Below are 14,455 nucleotides of genomic sequence, written 5' to 3'. Positions count from 1 at the left end.
TGGTATAGAATACAATACAATTTCTTACATACTCTAAGGGTTAGCTTTGATTAATGATAAAAATAAATGATAAGGGCCTCTAATATATTCATAAGTATTTTAAACATTCCAAATTAAACATTTTGGCTAAATAATGGATTTATCTAGTGACACATGTTTAAAGAGCAGAAATCTCAGTAGAGAAGACAATCAGCTACAGGGAAAGCAAACAAGAGTATAACAAAATATGGTGTCACCACAGGGCAATGTGTAATTATCTGATGGCCTCCACTTGCTGTGTTCTAAAAAATGATACCTTGAGAATTAGTTTAAAACAAAAAACAAAAGCTGAAAATTGAAACTGAGATGACTGAAGTCTCTAAATTCTCAGAGATTAGATTGAATAACATGATTGATACCATAAAATCCAAACCAATAATGAAGTTGGAATGATTGTAAGAATGCTTTTGTGGCAATGCACAATATTTTTTTCTACATTGAGGGAAAAAATAGATAAACTCTGCTAAACTATCTGTTTAAGGAGAATATTTCAGCAGAACCGTTTTTTCTGCTTCCAATAGTTTTTCTTACAAATAAGAAATAAGAGTATTATGTAGTAAAAAGAGGATTTGATTCATAAAGTCATTTTATAATTGCTTGAGACTTAATCTTGGCTTAATGTCTCTAAACATTGGTAAGGAATGTCAGCCAGAGGAAAACAAGAAAATTTCCTTAAAATAAAAAGAATTCTGTGTCCTTGAAGTTAAAAAGTATCACTGAAGCTGGTATAAAAGAGGGAGCTGAATAAAACTCTGTGAAAGACAATCTGGATTGTCAACTTGGTTGGATGAAGAGATGCCGAGGATTAAGAGACCTTCTGGGTGTATCAATGAGGGAGTTTCCAGAAATGACTGACATGTGGAACAGCAAGTTTAGTGGGGAAACTGCCCTGAATGTGGGCAGCACAGTCCTATGGGCTGGAGCAAGGAGCAAGCTAACACAGACAAAAGCTCCTTTCTTATTCAGCAGGACTTCTATCTACTGCAATCATCTGAGGAATCCAGCTCCTTCTCTTCTCTAAAGCAGAACTGCATCAGTGATTCTCCAGAAAGTTTCCAGGCCTCCTTCCACCTTGGACAAGGACTATATCTTTGGCCCCTCTTGTTCTGAAGCTCCAGCTCCTTGGACTGAACAGCTACTGGTTCCTATTGGCTATCCACGTGTGTGTGTGTGTGTGTGTGTGTGTGTGTGTGTGTGTGTTTTGTGTGTCTGTGTGTCTGTGTGTGTGTGTGTCTGTGTCCTGTTGATTCTGTTCCTTCTAGAGAACCATGAGTATTATAGGCATGTATGTAATATAGTTGAGTAGAAGTTAAGTGTGTTAGTCCAGTTTTGTGTCAATGTGACCAAAATATCTAAAAATAACAACTTAGAGGGGAAAAAAATTATTTTGGCTCATGGTTCCAGAGGTTTAGTTCATGGTTGACCAAGTCTATTACTGTGGGCCCAAGGTATGGCAGAACATGATGGTAGAAGGACATGGAAGAGAGCACTGTTCCGTTAATGGTAATCAGAAAGCAGAGAGATGGCAGGGGAAGGGAGCCATGGGGAAGCTGCACACCTCCAGCCATACTCCACCTGCCAGTCCATTTAAACTGGAATGGACTGATCAGGCTACAGTGCTCACAATCCAGTCATTTCATATCGCAACTTTCCTTCTTTATAATATAGGAGCTTTGGGGGGATACCTCATATCCAAACCATAAGAAAGGGTTCTGTAACCAAACAGAACTGGAATTAAACAGATATGAGACATCAACTCAATTTCTCTGATTCTTCATTTTTATGATCTGTAAAGTGGAATAACAATACCTGTTTCACATGATTCTCTGAGGACAAAATGAAATGAAAAATGTTTAAAATGGTAATAACATTTTTAACATTTATTATTTATTATAGTAAGTATTGGACTATTGGGTTTTATGTGTTACCTCATCCCATCATAGCCCTCACTGAGCCTTGATAACATAGTGAGATAAATGCTCTAATTTCTCCGTTCTACATAGGAGGAGATAGGAACACAGGGTTGTTAGTCAAGGTTGCCACGAAGAGATCTGGATATGAAACGAAGCCAGCAGCTCCAGAGCCCATGCTATACACCTTCAATATAAAACAGAGAGAAAGAAACAAGTAAACAAACTTTTTAAAACACATACAATCTGTATGTATTGTAATTGTTCCTTCATGTTATGATATTTATTTCATTTATTAATAAAAATAAAATTAGTTAATATGGATATTGACATAAATAGATACCACAGTTATCAACGATAAAAAATTCACCAACTTATTGTAAGATTTTTAGGAGCACCAACCATAAACTATTTTATTCATTTACTTTTTTGCGGTTCTGAGGATTGAACCCAGAACCTGGTGCATGCTAGGCAAATGCTCTACCACTGAAGTACATGCCCAGTACAACCATAATTTTTTTTTAAAGAGAGAGAATTTTTAAATATTTTTTTTTTAGTTTTTGATGAACACAACATCTTTATTTTATTTTTATGTGATGCTAAGGATCAAAAAACAGTGCCCCACGCATGCCAGGCAAGCGTGCTACCGCTTGAGCCACATCCCCAGCCCATAACCAAAAATTTTTAATGTAAACTTATCCTATTTCCACTTTAATACATAAAAGTGCCAACTATAAGACCACAGAAAGTTAATTTTTAAAACATTAAAGTATATTTTATACAGCAAATAGTGTGACGCATTACTAAATTAAAAAAACAGAAATAATTCCATGCTTGAATATAGAAAATGGTAATCATTTGTAAAATAAAAATTAATTTATTTAATTTATTTTTTCTCCATTCAAACCTTAAAGTTTTAATTTTTCTTTTTTAAGTTGGTGTGTTATGCACAATAGGGGGATTTGTTGTACATATTCATACATGTGCACAATAGAACAATACAATTTGGTCAATTAAAGTACTTCCCTTGCCCTCCCTTTCTCCCTCCCTCTGGTCCCCTTCTTCTATTCTATTGGTCCCTTTCCATTTTCTTGATATCTTTCCCACAATTTCTCCCCTTCTCTATCTAACTTCCACATATAAGATAAAACATACACCATTTGACTCTTGAGTTTGGTGTATTTCACTTAACATAATACTCTCAAGTTATATCCATTTTCCTACAAATGACATAATTTCATTCTTCTTTATGGCTGAATAAAACTCCATTGTGTATACCTACCATATTTTTCTTTACTCATCATTGGCTAACAACAAGGTTGGTTCTGTGATTTGCCTATTATGAATTGTGCTGTTATATGGCCATAGAATGCTTATTTTAATTATTTAGGATAAATACCAAGGAGAGGTAAGGCTTTCTCAAATAGTGGTTCCATTCTCAGACTTTTGAGGAAACTCCATACTGATTTTCATAGTGATTGCACTAATTTACAATCCTACCAACAGTGTAAAGATGTTCCTTTTTTTTATATATTAATCCCATCAGCTTTCCAATTATTTTTATTCTTCATGACTGCCTTTCTAGCTATGTTGAGATATATATGAAATCTCAGTGTAGTCTTGGTTCGCATTTCCCTAATTGATAAAAATATTGAACAGTTTTTCATGTATTTGTTGGCACTTTGTATTTCTTCTTTTGAAAATTGTCTGCTTAATTTATTTGCTCATTTGTCAATTAATCTGGTTACTTGGGGGGATTTTTGGTGCTAGGGTTTTTTTTTCAGTTACTTGTATATTCTGGATATTAATCCGTCAAAAGAGTAGCTAGCAATGATTTTATCCCATTCTATAGCTCTATACCCCATTCTATAGCTCTTTTCACACTTTGTTTCCTTTGCTGTGCAGAAGCTTTTTAATTTGATGCCATTTCATTCTTGGTATTATTTCTTGAGTTTTAGGAGTCCTAGGGACTAAAGTTCTAAAGAAGGAAGTCATTGTATGCACATATATTTTGGAGTGTTGACCCTACATTTTAGCAGTTGCAAAATTTCTGGCATAGTTCTTAGGCATTTGATACATTTTTGAGTTTTACTTTTTGTGCAGGGTAAGAGATAGAGATCTAACTTCATTCTTCTACATATGTATATCCAGTTTTCCCAGCAACATTTGTTTAAAGGATATCTTTTCTCCAACATATGTTTTTGGTTTCTTTCACACCTCAACATATTTTCTTTTGCATACTTTTGAACCAAGTTCATCTCAAATTCTTTATTGTCATGCAAGAGCTCATGATAAGCCAGAACATCTACATAAAAGGAAGTAAAGATTAATTTGACCATGCATATTTTCTCATTTTCTATGCTTAATATTAACCAATAGAGTATAGGGATCCTAAAAGGATCTATTTGAGAGAAACTGTTTCTATTTGAGAGAAAATGAGGTTGGAAGGGCCCATTCAATCATGTTTAAATGGCTACAAGTTATCACTACAAATTAATTTACTAGAATTTTGGAATTATATCTCAATCTCAAGCCCTTACTTTATGATATAGCATGGTAAAAAATATATACTTCACTTGTGTCAGATACTTCTGAGCTGATATTCATTCACTGGACCCTTATAACATTATTAAGCTGACAAATACCACCTTATGAAGTCTCCTAGGAAGTAATTCTGGTATATATATTGTCTGCAAGGAAAGTCATGTAATCAATAAGTGTGCTTTTATAAAAATTTTCTAATTATAGCCAGTTTTATTTTGACTTATATTTATAAATTTATATCACCTATGATATTTTATATTTATATCATTTATTACTTATTTCTCTAAAATACTAAAACCATAATGATAAAAATGTAAAAAGAATTCTGATGGGACATTTCATTGCTCATTTTAAAAATCTAAGAAAGGCTTTGCTAAATAACTCTAAAAGTGTGCTTGTCAACCCAAAGATAATTTTATGCAAAAAAAAAAAAATTTCTACTCATATTTACAATAGTATGTACCAAATAAATCCCTTGCATTCTTTTTCAATTGTAACGAGTACTTAAATGTTTCTGTTATGTAAGGCCCATAGTTCTGGGTAATATGGAGCGTGCTTTAAAAAAATTATACAGTCCAGTGTGGGAGATGTGCATGATGAAAGTACTCATTATCATACCAGAGATACGATAAATCACTGGAAAGAAAATAATTACGTCCAGATGGGTCCAGAAAAGGCTTGTAGAAGGAGATGGTGTTTAAACCAACCTGTGAAGGATGGAAGGTCTCTTCTGAGTCACGTTCTTAAACAATTTATGTTACGTATCTGTTAAAACATTTTTCTAATCTGTATTAGCTAGTATTATCTGAGCCATATGTTTAGCATCCCTTACTTTGCCTATTTTAGTTACCATACATATTTAACTTTTATGAAATAAGCTTATTATTGGAATTTTTGTTTTTATTTGCTGTCCAGAATCAATAATATATTTACAAATGGTTCATATTTCTTCCTCTTTGAAGGAAAAAAGTATCTCTCATTAAGTAAATATTAAAGGTTTATGAAAAAAGTCTTCACATCGTTTTACAATTAAGTATTAGTTATTAATAGGTTACTCCTTGTATGATGATATTAACAGTGTCAATTTTTCATAATGCAAATTTTATGGTTATTGAACTTCTTGAATAAATCAAAAATTAGCTTGGTAATATAATTTAACATATGCATGCTTTTAAATTAGAAAAAATCATAGCCACATTCTCACCATAAAGTAAGCACTCAATTATTACTCATTAGGTTAATTTAAAAATTACAAGGTATACACTTGATTAGATTCTTCTTAGAGCCATTTTATTCACACAGTTTGCTACTATCAAAAGAACCCATATTGGGCTGAGGTTGTGGCTCAGTGGTAGAACACTCATGAGGCACTGGGTTCAATCCTCAACACCACATAAAGATAAATAAATAAATGTATTATGTCCCTTTACAACTAAAAAAATATTTTTAAAAAGCACCCATATAAAAACAGTAAAGGATTTGAGCCAAAGGTTCCCCCATATCTTGCACATATGATAAGCTATAGTAAATATCTGTGCATATCTTTACCAATGAACTTCCAATTGCTTTGGTGAATGTGTGAATATGGATTTTTGTTCACATTTTCTTTAAACAGTATTTCCCTTGTAAAGGTCTGAGATATAGTCCATACCTAATAAATGCCTATCTCATTTCCCACATTAAAGGTTAGGTGCAAATATCCATAGTTAGGACTATAATGAGGGTAAAGTGAGATAATATATGTAGAATGTGTTTGTGATTCTAAATTGTGGATGTGTGTAGTTGGAGGGGGTTTTGCCATTCCCCATATCTTAGAATCCACCAATGATGAATATTACCACCACACATACAGGAGTTTGGAGAATCTAAGGCAGCAGTATAAAAGGAATACTTAGCTAATGTGGATTTAAAAATGAGGAAAACAGAGAGACTTTCATCATAGCAAATATGGCAAAGGCAAATTTGCTAAAGGAGGCTCAGTTTGGAAGAATAAAAGCTTCTTGTCTCAAACATGCCACAACACACGTTCCAGAACAACCCATTGCCCATACCCATATCATAATACTTACAATGAAGTTAAATAGACTGAATGATCAACACCTGAGGTCAAGGAGGGTCAGCACCGTGAAGAGGAAAGAGTGTGTCCAAAAGAGAGTCAGGTTAGTTTCCCATCCTATGCGGAAATGGGTTGCCAAGAATTATAATCTTGAGAAGTAAGATTAAAGATGCCCCTCTTTTGAGAAAAAGGTAGAAGAGCAAACAAACCCCAAGATAGCAACTATGATGAATATTGATTAGGTCAAAAGATCTGACTGGAACTTCTGTGAGTTTGCAATAGTACCTAAGCATGACCACCCTTCTCTTATGTGACTTCTCAGCAGGGTTTGGCATCATTGCTCAATCCCCCTTGAAAGAATTGTGCCTCTGGAATATAATTTCTCTTGCAATTCTGGTATCTACTTTTTGGCCGTTTCTTTGAAACTTCCTTTTCCATAACTTTCTGTTTCCTTAAACTAATTTCCATGGGATTTTAATCCAAACATGTGCTTTTCTGGTGTATAACTGAGCAAGTCTTAATGACAGTAAAAGAGCAGACAAGGATCCAACACAAAAATTGCATGTATTAGATAAGAAACATCTGAAGGACATTAGAGCATTCTAATACGTTTCACAAATTCAAAAGAAATTTGAAGAGAGAAAAGTTGTATGAGAATTTATAACTCATTACCAGTTCCATACTAAGTATGTCAAATTCAAAATATCCACATAGGAGCAGTCAGCATTACATTCAGCTGTGCGCAGTAATTTATACAAAGCACTCCATCATCATCAGTTAGTCATACCAAATTAATGTTTCCAACTTCACTTTTTGTTTTTATAGTTTTGACTTAACTTTTGTTTTTTAGTGGTGTCAATAACTGTAAGCGTAAGAAAATTTTACCTGACTTTATACTGGATCTACATTCAAAATATTCTTGAAAATTATATACAGTAATTCTTGGATTCTATTGTAGTCTTTCTGTCATATTCCTCATATTTGAAGAGTATTATATAGAAATACTATCATGTAAATTAGTTACTTCATGTTATAGAAATGTCAATTCCTATGGGTGGTGATGATATTAAAAACTGATTGCTCTTTCATAACATGAACTCTGATGAAAAAGTAATTTTGACCTTGGTAATGATTTTAGCATTATATTTTAATTATTTATTTATTATTGTATTGTGTTTGTTTGTTTGTATTTCAATTCTGGAGATTAAATCCAGGAATGTTTTATCATTGAGCTACAGCCCCAGCCCTTTTTACTTTTTATTTTGGGACAGAGTCTTACTAAGTTGTTCAGGCTGGCCTCAAAATTATCAAGGCTGGCTTGATATTTCACTTGTCTCCAGCCTGCCAAGTAAATGGGATTATAGGCATGTACTACCACACCTGGGTAGTGTTATATTTTTGAATTTAAATTTTCAATAGTCTGCATCATGTGAAAAAGCTTTTTCTAATTATCATTTTCTGAGTCACAGAAAAAAATGTCAAAATTTTGTAAAGAAAAACCATCTTTGTATCTTATAACCTAATGTCGTCGTTTTAAAATGTTAATATTTCTAACATTACCATTGGTATTAGCTTTATATATATAATATAAAGTTAGTGGTTATTTGGTCAGAAACTATTGAATACCTAATGTTTTCAAGTACTTTAGTAAATGGTGAGAAACAGATTGAATCAGCTAATAAGACAAACTTAACTGACTTTGAAGATATAATCTGAGGGTGACAAACTCAGAAATAGACAACAGAACTGTCAAAGCCATATCATTGAAGTGACTGTAGGAAAATCTGCTTTTCATAAAATTCCACTATTCTCATTTGGAAATTGATGTTAGCTTCTTGAATCTTTCTCACTGATTGCCTTCTCTCTAAATGTCTAGTTCATCCTTTTCATGTCTATGTCATTGAACATGGTAGATTTCTTTGAATTTTATAAAATACCCAATATAGTGCCTAACATACATTAGACAAGTATTTTAAAAATAAGTTAGTCAATTTTCATTGCCTAATATATCTACATCTGTGTATATGTACAACTATGCATGTACTTATGTACATTTCCCCATAGTTTTTAGAGTACAAATGAGAGGAGAAGTCATTTATGTAAGGTACAGAGCTGATTGTCAGGGTTTGCCATGACATTTTTTAGCACCCTTAACACCAGAAGAGAAGAAAGTATTCAACAGTGGTTAAATTCTCAGACCAATTATAATTGGCCTATACATCTTTGTGATTACAACAAAAGTCAAATTTAGCTATTCTAGGGACATGATTACTATGATTTATTCTCTTTATTGTCCTTAGATGTTTCTTGAGGAACTCATCAGGATTAAGATAGTCAATTCTTACTTCCATCTATCTAAACATTCTTACCTTGATCCAGAATTTTGAAACAAAAACAATTTTATTACATTTACATTGCATTGTGATGCTTTTATTTTCTTGATGTAAAAATTTTATTTTCTGATTCTATTCTCATTTCTCTTCTTAACCTGAAAATTCTTGATAAACTTTTACAGCCTTCTTGTTTCAGATCTTTCCATCTTTGAAAGTGATCCTTATTTTGTCATAGCTTAGACAAAGGCCTGCTTAAGAAGTTCTTCTGTAAACTCTATTATGTTCTCACTCCAAATACTATGAGATTGGAAATCAAAGAGGAATCAAAGACAACTCTTCTAAATTCTGATCTTCATCTACCCAGGTATTTTAAAAATACCATATCAACCTATCCTGACAACTATTAAGCATTAACCATTTTATAAATCAAGTAACTATTACAGCAAAATGAAAGCAATAAGTACAACAAGTAAATGAGAACTTTTCTAAGACATGGAAACAACTTTATTGCCTGTAATTTACTTTAAGTGTTTCAATTGCAAAAGTTTGATCTTAACTCCAAGATGATGCTAGCTTAACATATCTTGTGGAAAAAGATAGAATAACAAAAAAAATAAAGGATAGAGCTCTTGAGTTGACTGACAGACTGAACATGTTTTCAACACTATTGCAATTAAAATTTTTCTTATTATGAAAATACTTTCATAAAATTAATAAATAAATACCAGATTCTGTCCATGCTTCATAATGATGTTTCTTATCATAAAACAACTAAAACCCTTGCTAAACACAAATATTCTAGACAATTCCCTCACTGTATCATTAATAGTAATAGTCTCTGGTTTCCTTTCTTTGATTCAGATGAAGCACTAAAAGAAAGGCCACAAATTCAGAAACTGCTTTATGTAGCATAACTTAGGTTCTACAACTTTTTCTATGAGACGGAAAGCAATTGAATGTCTCCCTGACTTTATTGAAATTTTTTATAAGTCTAGACAAAAAACTACACAGAAACTGCTTACAACCCCATAACTACAGAACAGAATGCATGCAGCATGACTCTCAATGGAGAGTCCATAATTCCAGACCCCTGGTTCTGAGGAGTAGACTATTTATTTGTTTGTAACTTAGTATTACAAACATTTTGAAGTGCTGATATAAAAACTCACTAAAATGGAGATTTCATCAACCAGTTAAAGTATGTTTAGTACTATTGATCCATTTTATGCTTTAAATTCACTTGTAATACAGTAAGGTAACATTTTGATATTTTCCTTTTATACAGTAATTTATTAATGTTTAAATAGGATAACTATTGCATAAGAATAAATGATATCTTAAGTGATTTTCATAAGCTCAGAATATTTACATTAAAAAGACAATCGATAGAAAGACAAGGACACTGAATGTTGGAAAAAATAAATGTCTTTGTAAATAATCGGTACTATTATTATGATTAGTTGACCCTCCAGACATCTGAAATTTAACAAAGAAGTGTTAAATCAAATCTATTTGGCTTTAATAAAGTTTGATCTGTGTACTATGTCTGTTTAATAAACAAATATTGTTGATTCTAGTAATATTCAAAGAGTTATCAGAAGAAGGTGAAGTTTTATAAACTAAGATAAGTAATTGAAATCAACCCGATTTAGCTTAGATAGAAAGTAGTAACACAATATATGTTTATAAAAGTTCTCTTGCAATAAGCTTCTGAAATTTCTAGAAACAGGAAATAGTAAATTGCTCAAACTACTCACTACCCCACTGCATCTCTTAAATGACATCGCTTCAATTCTTTTCTCTCTAAATAGATTCACCTTTTTTCTTCTATCTACAGGGCAGATGGATCAAACTCTTCCATGTCATATATAGAGACGCAGGCTTCATTTTAAAAGTTAGAGAAAGACTATTGTTGACCCTCAGATACCCATTCCTGGACCAATCAATTACAAAGAAGAGCCAAAGTCATATTCTGCCCAAATATGACTTGGCAGTTGGTATGGGGCAGAGTGTCCCTTTAGCTTGGAAGTAGTTCATGAAAAATGAAAGTCATGGTGAACTAGAACGACACCCAATGCCAATTGAGTCATTACTGTTGTCATTAACTGATTTTATTGACAAATTAATGAAAGATTTTTTCTATTGATAGAGAATATAAAAAATTAGGTAGATGTTATTTCTATTCTCTGAGTGCTTAAAATTGACTCTTTGAAGTACAAGAGGATTTTTCTAACTGCCTCATTGTCTAGTAAAAGATAATTATATATTTATGGTACTAAATAAATATTTACTAAACTAAAATGTTTATATATCTCCATCATACATAGTATTTCAAAGACAGACATTGCACACTTGAATATGTACGTATATCTGCTAATCATGGTCTTAGGAGATTAGGTAAACAGTAGTAAGTGATAAAATATTTTAAAAGTCAGGAATTCATTATCTTAGTAGTGTGTCTTGCTTTACAGATCTCGGGGATCTGTGAGAATGCAAGAGAGCTTATCCAATAGTTCTTCTAAATAGACAAAGGCTAGCTTAGAGTGTTTCACCAACTATTTTTGTTTTAAATGTCTTCTAAAATGATTAGAAATAAGATCTTCACAAATAAGCTAAAGGCGTGTGAAAAGTTGATGGAGTGGCCCCACTCTCTACAATCACTCTCACCTTTAAAAATTTAAGGCATACCATATCACCCTTCTGTCTAAAACTGTCAAAGCAACCCATCTCAGGATGAAAGGCAAGATCCTCCCCTTTGGCCCCAAGACCCCCAAAACCTACTGCTCCCTTCAAGGATCTAGAACTTACCCACTCTGCTCCTGACACGCTGTTCTCATCATCCTTCAAACATTATGGGACTGTCTGTGCTTTCTGCGTCATCTACCTGGTATTTTCCTTCTCAGATTTTTGCAGGGCCTTTTCCATCACTGTCTTCACATCTAAAATAGCAACACTCTTTTTATAGTCCAGCCTTTTCTATCCCACCTGCTTGCTTGGCCTCACTATCCAAAATGCTACATATTCAATAGACTGAAGGGATACAACTGAATCCAATTGCAATTTTTGTAGTAGAGGAAGCATTGAAGCACTGTATAAAAACAGAACCTAGGGAAATTATGAAATCATGTTCAGAGATTCTCATTTGTCTGAGATAGCTTATGAAAAAACTAGCCAAAACTTGGTAAAGAGAAAAGACTATTCCAGATGGCCATGATATAGATGGTTGGCAAGTTTTGGGGGGCTCCAAGGGTTATTTCAACAGGCAATGGAATGTATGGTATTTGGAGTCAGAAGAACAGAGTTCAAATATTACTGTTGCCACACCTTTGTTTTAATGTCTAGTAAGGTCATGAAGTAATCCATAAGACATTAATGATGGAAATTTAAAAATATGGGAATAAATACATGAATGAACTTAAGTCACCTATATTCACTTGTTAAAGGAAAATAGAACTTTTTATATCAGCTCATTTAGTTGGAGTATAAATTAGATGAAATATGGAAATATTCTATAAGCTGAAAAACAATTTTATTAGTTATTATTGTTGTTTGTGATCAATAAAATAATAAAGTAACCAAGCAATTGAAGAAAGATTTTATAATCTGGGAGATAGTAATCAACATTGATATTCACAACTCTAATCACAATGTGCTTGTGAAAGTATAATAGATAGGCTAATAATAATAATAATAATAATAATAATAATAGTATTGAGGATTATTATGTGCCAGGAACTGAACTAAGAATTTTACAGCATTATCTCCTATGGAGAACTAATTGTTATTATTCTAATTTTACAGATAAGGAACTAAAAGAATAACCAGCTGATTTTACCCCATCTAGTAAATGCTTCAACAGTAATTTAAAATGGAAAGTTTGTTAGTTATTTGGCATTTTACACATGCATATTCATATTGCTAATCTAAACCCATAACAATATGTACCTATCATACAACTAATTTCTATTTCCTCTTTGCAAGTGGACATGAAAAGGAAAATAAAATTGATTAATATTTGCTAAGTTTCAAAAAACAGAAATTACAATAGAATTGACCAAATTATACTGTTTTATTGTGTGCATATACAAATAGGTAACAATAAATCTCACTGTTATATATAATTGTAGTGAACCAATTTTAAGAACTAAAAATTAATAATAACAAACATACAAAATCAATACATTTCTTTTTTAAAGGCTATTTGTCATATCAGAAAAACATAAAATTAGGGGTGTGATGTAAATCTGAAATAAGGTTAAATATTAAGATACAATCTCACTGGAATTTATAAATTTAATTGCAGGATGTGTATCTTAAGGAATTGCAAATAACAGTTCTCAGTAGTTCTGGCCCAGCTGTCCCTTACAGAGCCTAATGGTTCTTTGGACCTCTGCTCCACCAGAGGTCACTGCACCACTTGCCAGGCAAGGTCTCCAGGCATTGAGAACAGGACTTTCCTCCCTGAGTGGTACAAACCCATGGACACAAATTCCCTCCTGGGTCCTAAGAGTGGCTAGTCCACTCTTAATGTAAGTCAGCTTTCTGGTACCACAAAATCCACAGGTCACATGAATAGGTAATTCAATGTCCAGGCCCTAGAAATTACATTATTTTCTCATATTGATTATATTGAAGAGAATAATAAAAATTGCTGGAAAACTATGCTTTGAATGAGGCTGAAACTCATGGTCTAGAATGTAGCAGAATTGCCACTGCCTTTGATTTCTTTTAATGACTAAAATGTCACCTCTACTATGAATAATTTTAGGTATTATATACTTCAGCATTTTATTTAGATGGTGCAATTTCTAAGTTCAATATTGATGGCAAGAAATAAATTTAAGATGGTTAATGGTTTCAAGAAAGTGAAAAAATAACTATTTACTGGGAAAATTTTCCATTTGAATTAGTTCTTACATATTAAACAGTTTTGTCTCTTGTAACTGTAAAAGAAGCAAGGTTGGTGGGGGGTGGATAGGGTTGGGAGGAAATGGGGGTGGGGAAGTTTGATTTGTCTATGTGACTGACTTTTTTTTGGCACTTAATCCAGAAGTAGTTTCATTTCCATTTGTAAAAGAGAGAATGATAAAAAAAAAATTCTAAAGAGATCAATTTTCCAAGAGAAGATATGAAAGATAGGACAGTTAGGATAAGCAAGGATACTATTGGCCATGATACTAGCCCACAATGAATGGTGAATCCCAATAAGAGCTACAAAAAGGAGAAGAGAACAGTGAGATGAGATCCAGAGAAGGCACTGACCCTGAGATTAGAGGACAGAGGGAAAGGGGGCCAAATAAAAAGGCAGTTTGGGGAAGTAGGTTAGGCGGTACAATGGAAGAATATAATAGTGTTATTACAAACTTCTGGTAATGACAATAAGAAACTGGAGACTTGGAAGTTAAAAATAAAATTTGTGATTTCACCTAAGGAAAAAGTGAACTATTCAGAAATATTTATGTTCAGGGGATTTACTAAAGCATTTATGATATTGAAATTTTTAATGTGTATGTTGATATATGTATATATGATACATAAAATATATTCATGTATAAATGGTAGATATAAAAGAT

General features: G+C 32.7%; 1 long non-coding RNA gene across 1 annotated transcript in view; it reads right to left on the bottom strand.

Moving 5' to 3' along the window:
- Positions 1 to 1,988: 1,988 nt before the first annotated feature.
- LOC144250335 (uncharacterized) overlaps positions 1,989 to 14,455 on the bottom strand; it is a 77,780-nt gene continuing 65,313 nt past the window's right edge. The window contains exon 4 of the long non-coding RNA XR_013342454.1: positions 1,989 to 2,136. This is a non-coding gene — a long non-coding RNA (uncharacterized LOC144250335). The remainder of the gene's footprint in view (positions 2,137 to 14,455) is intronic.

The sequence above is a fragment of the Urocitellus parryii genome, chromosome 2, assembly GCF_045843805.1.
Source record: "Urocitellus parryii isolate mUroPar1 chromosome 2, mUroPar1.hap1, whole genome shotgun sequence".
Taxonomy (NCBI): Eukaryota; Metazoa; Chordata; class Mammalia; order Rodentia; family Sciuridae; genus Urocitellus; species Urocitellus parryii.
This window is presented reverse-complemented; position numbering and strand designations above follow the sequence as displayed.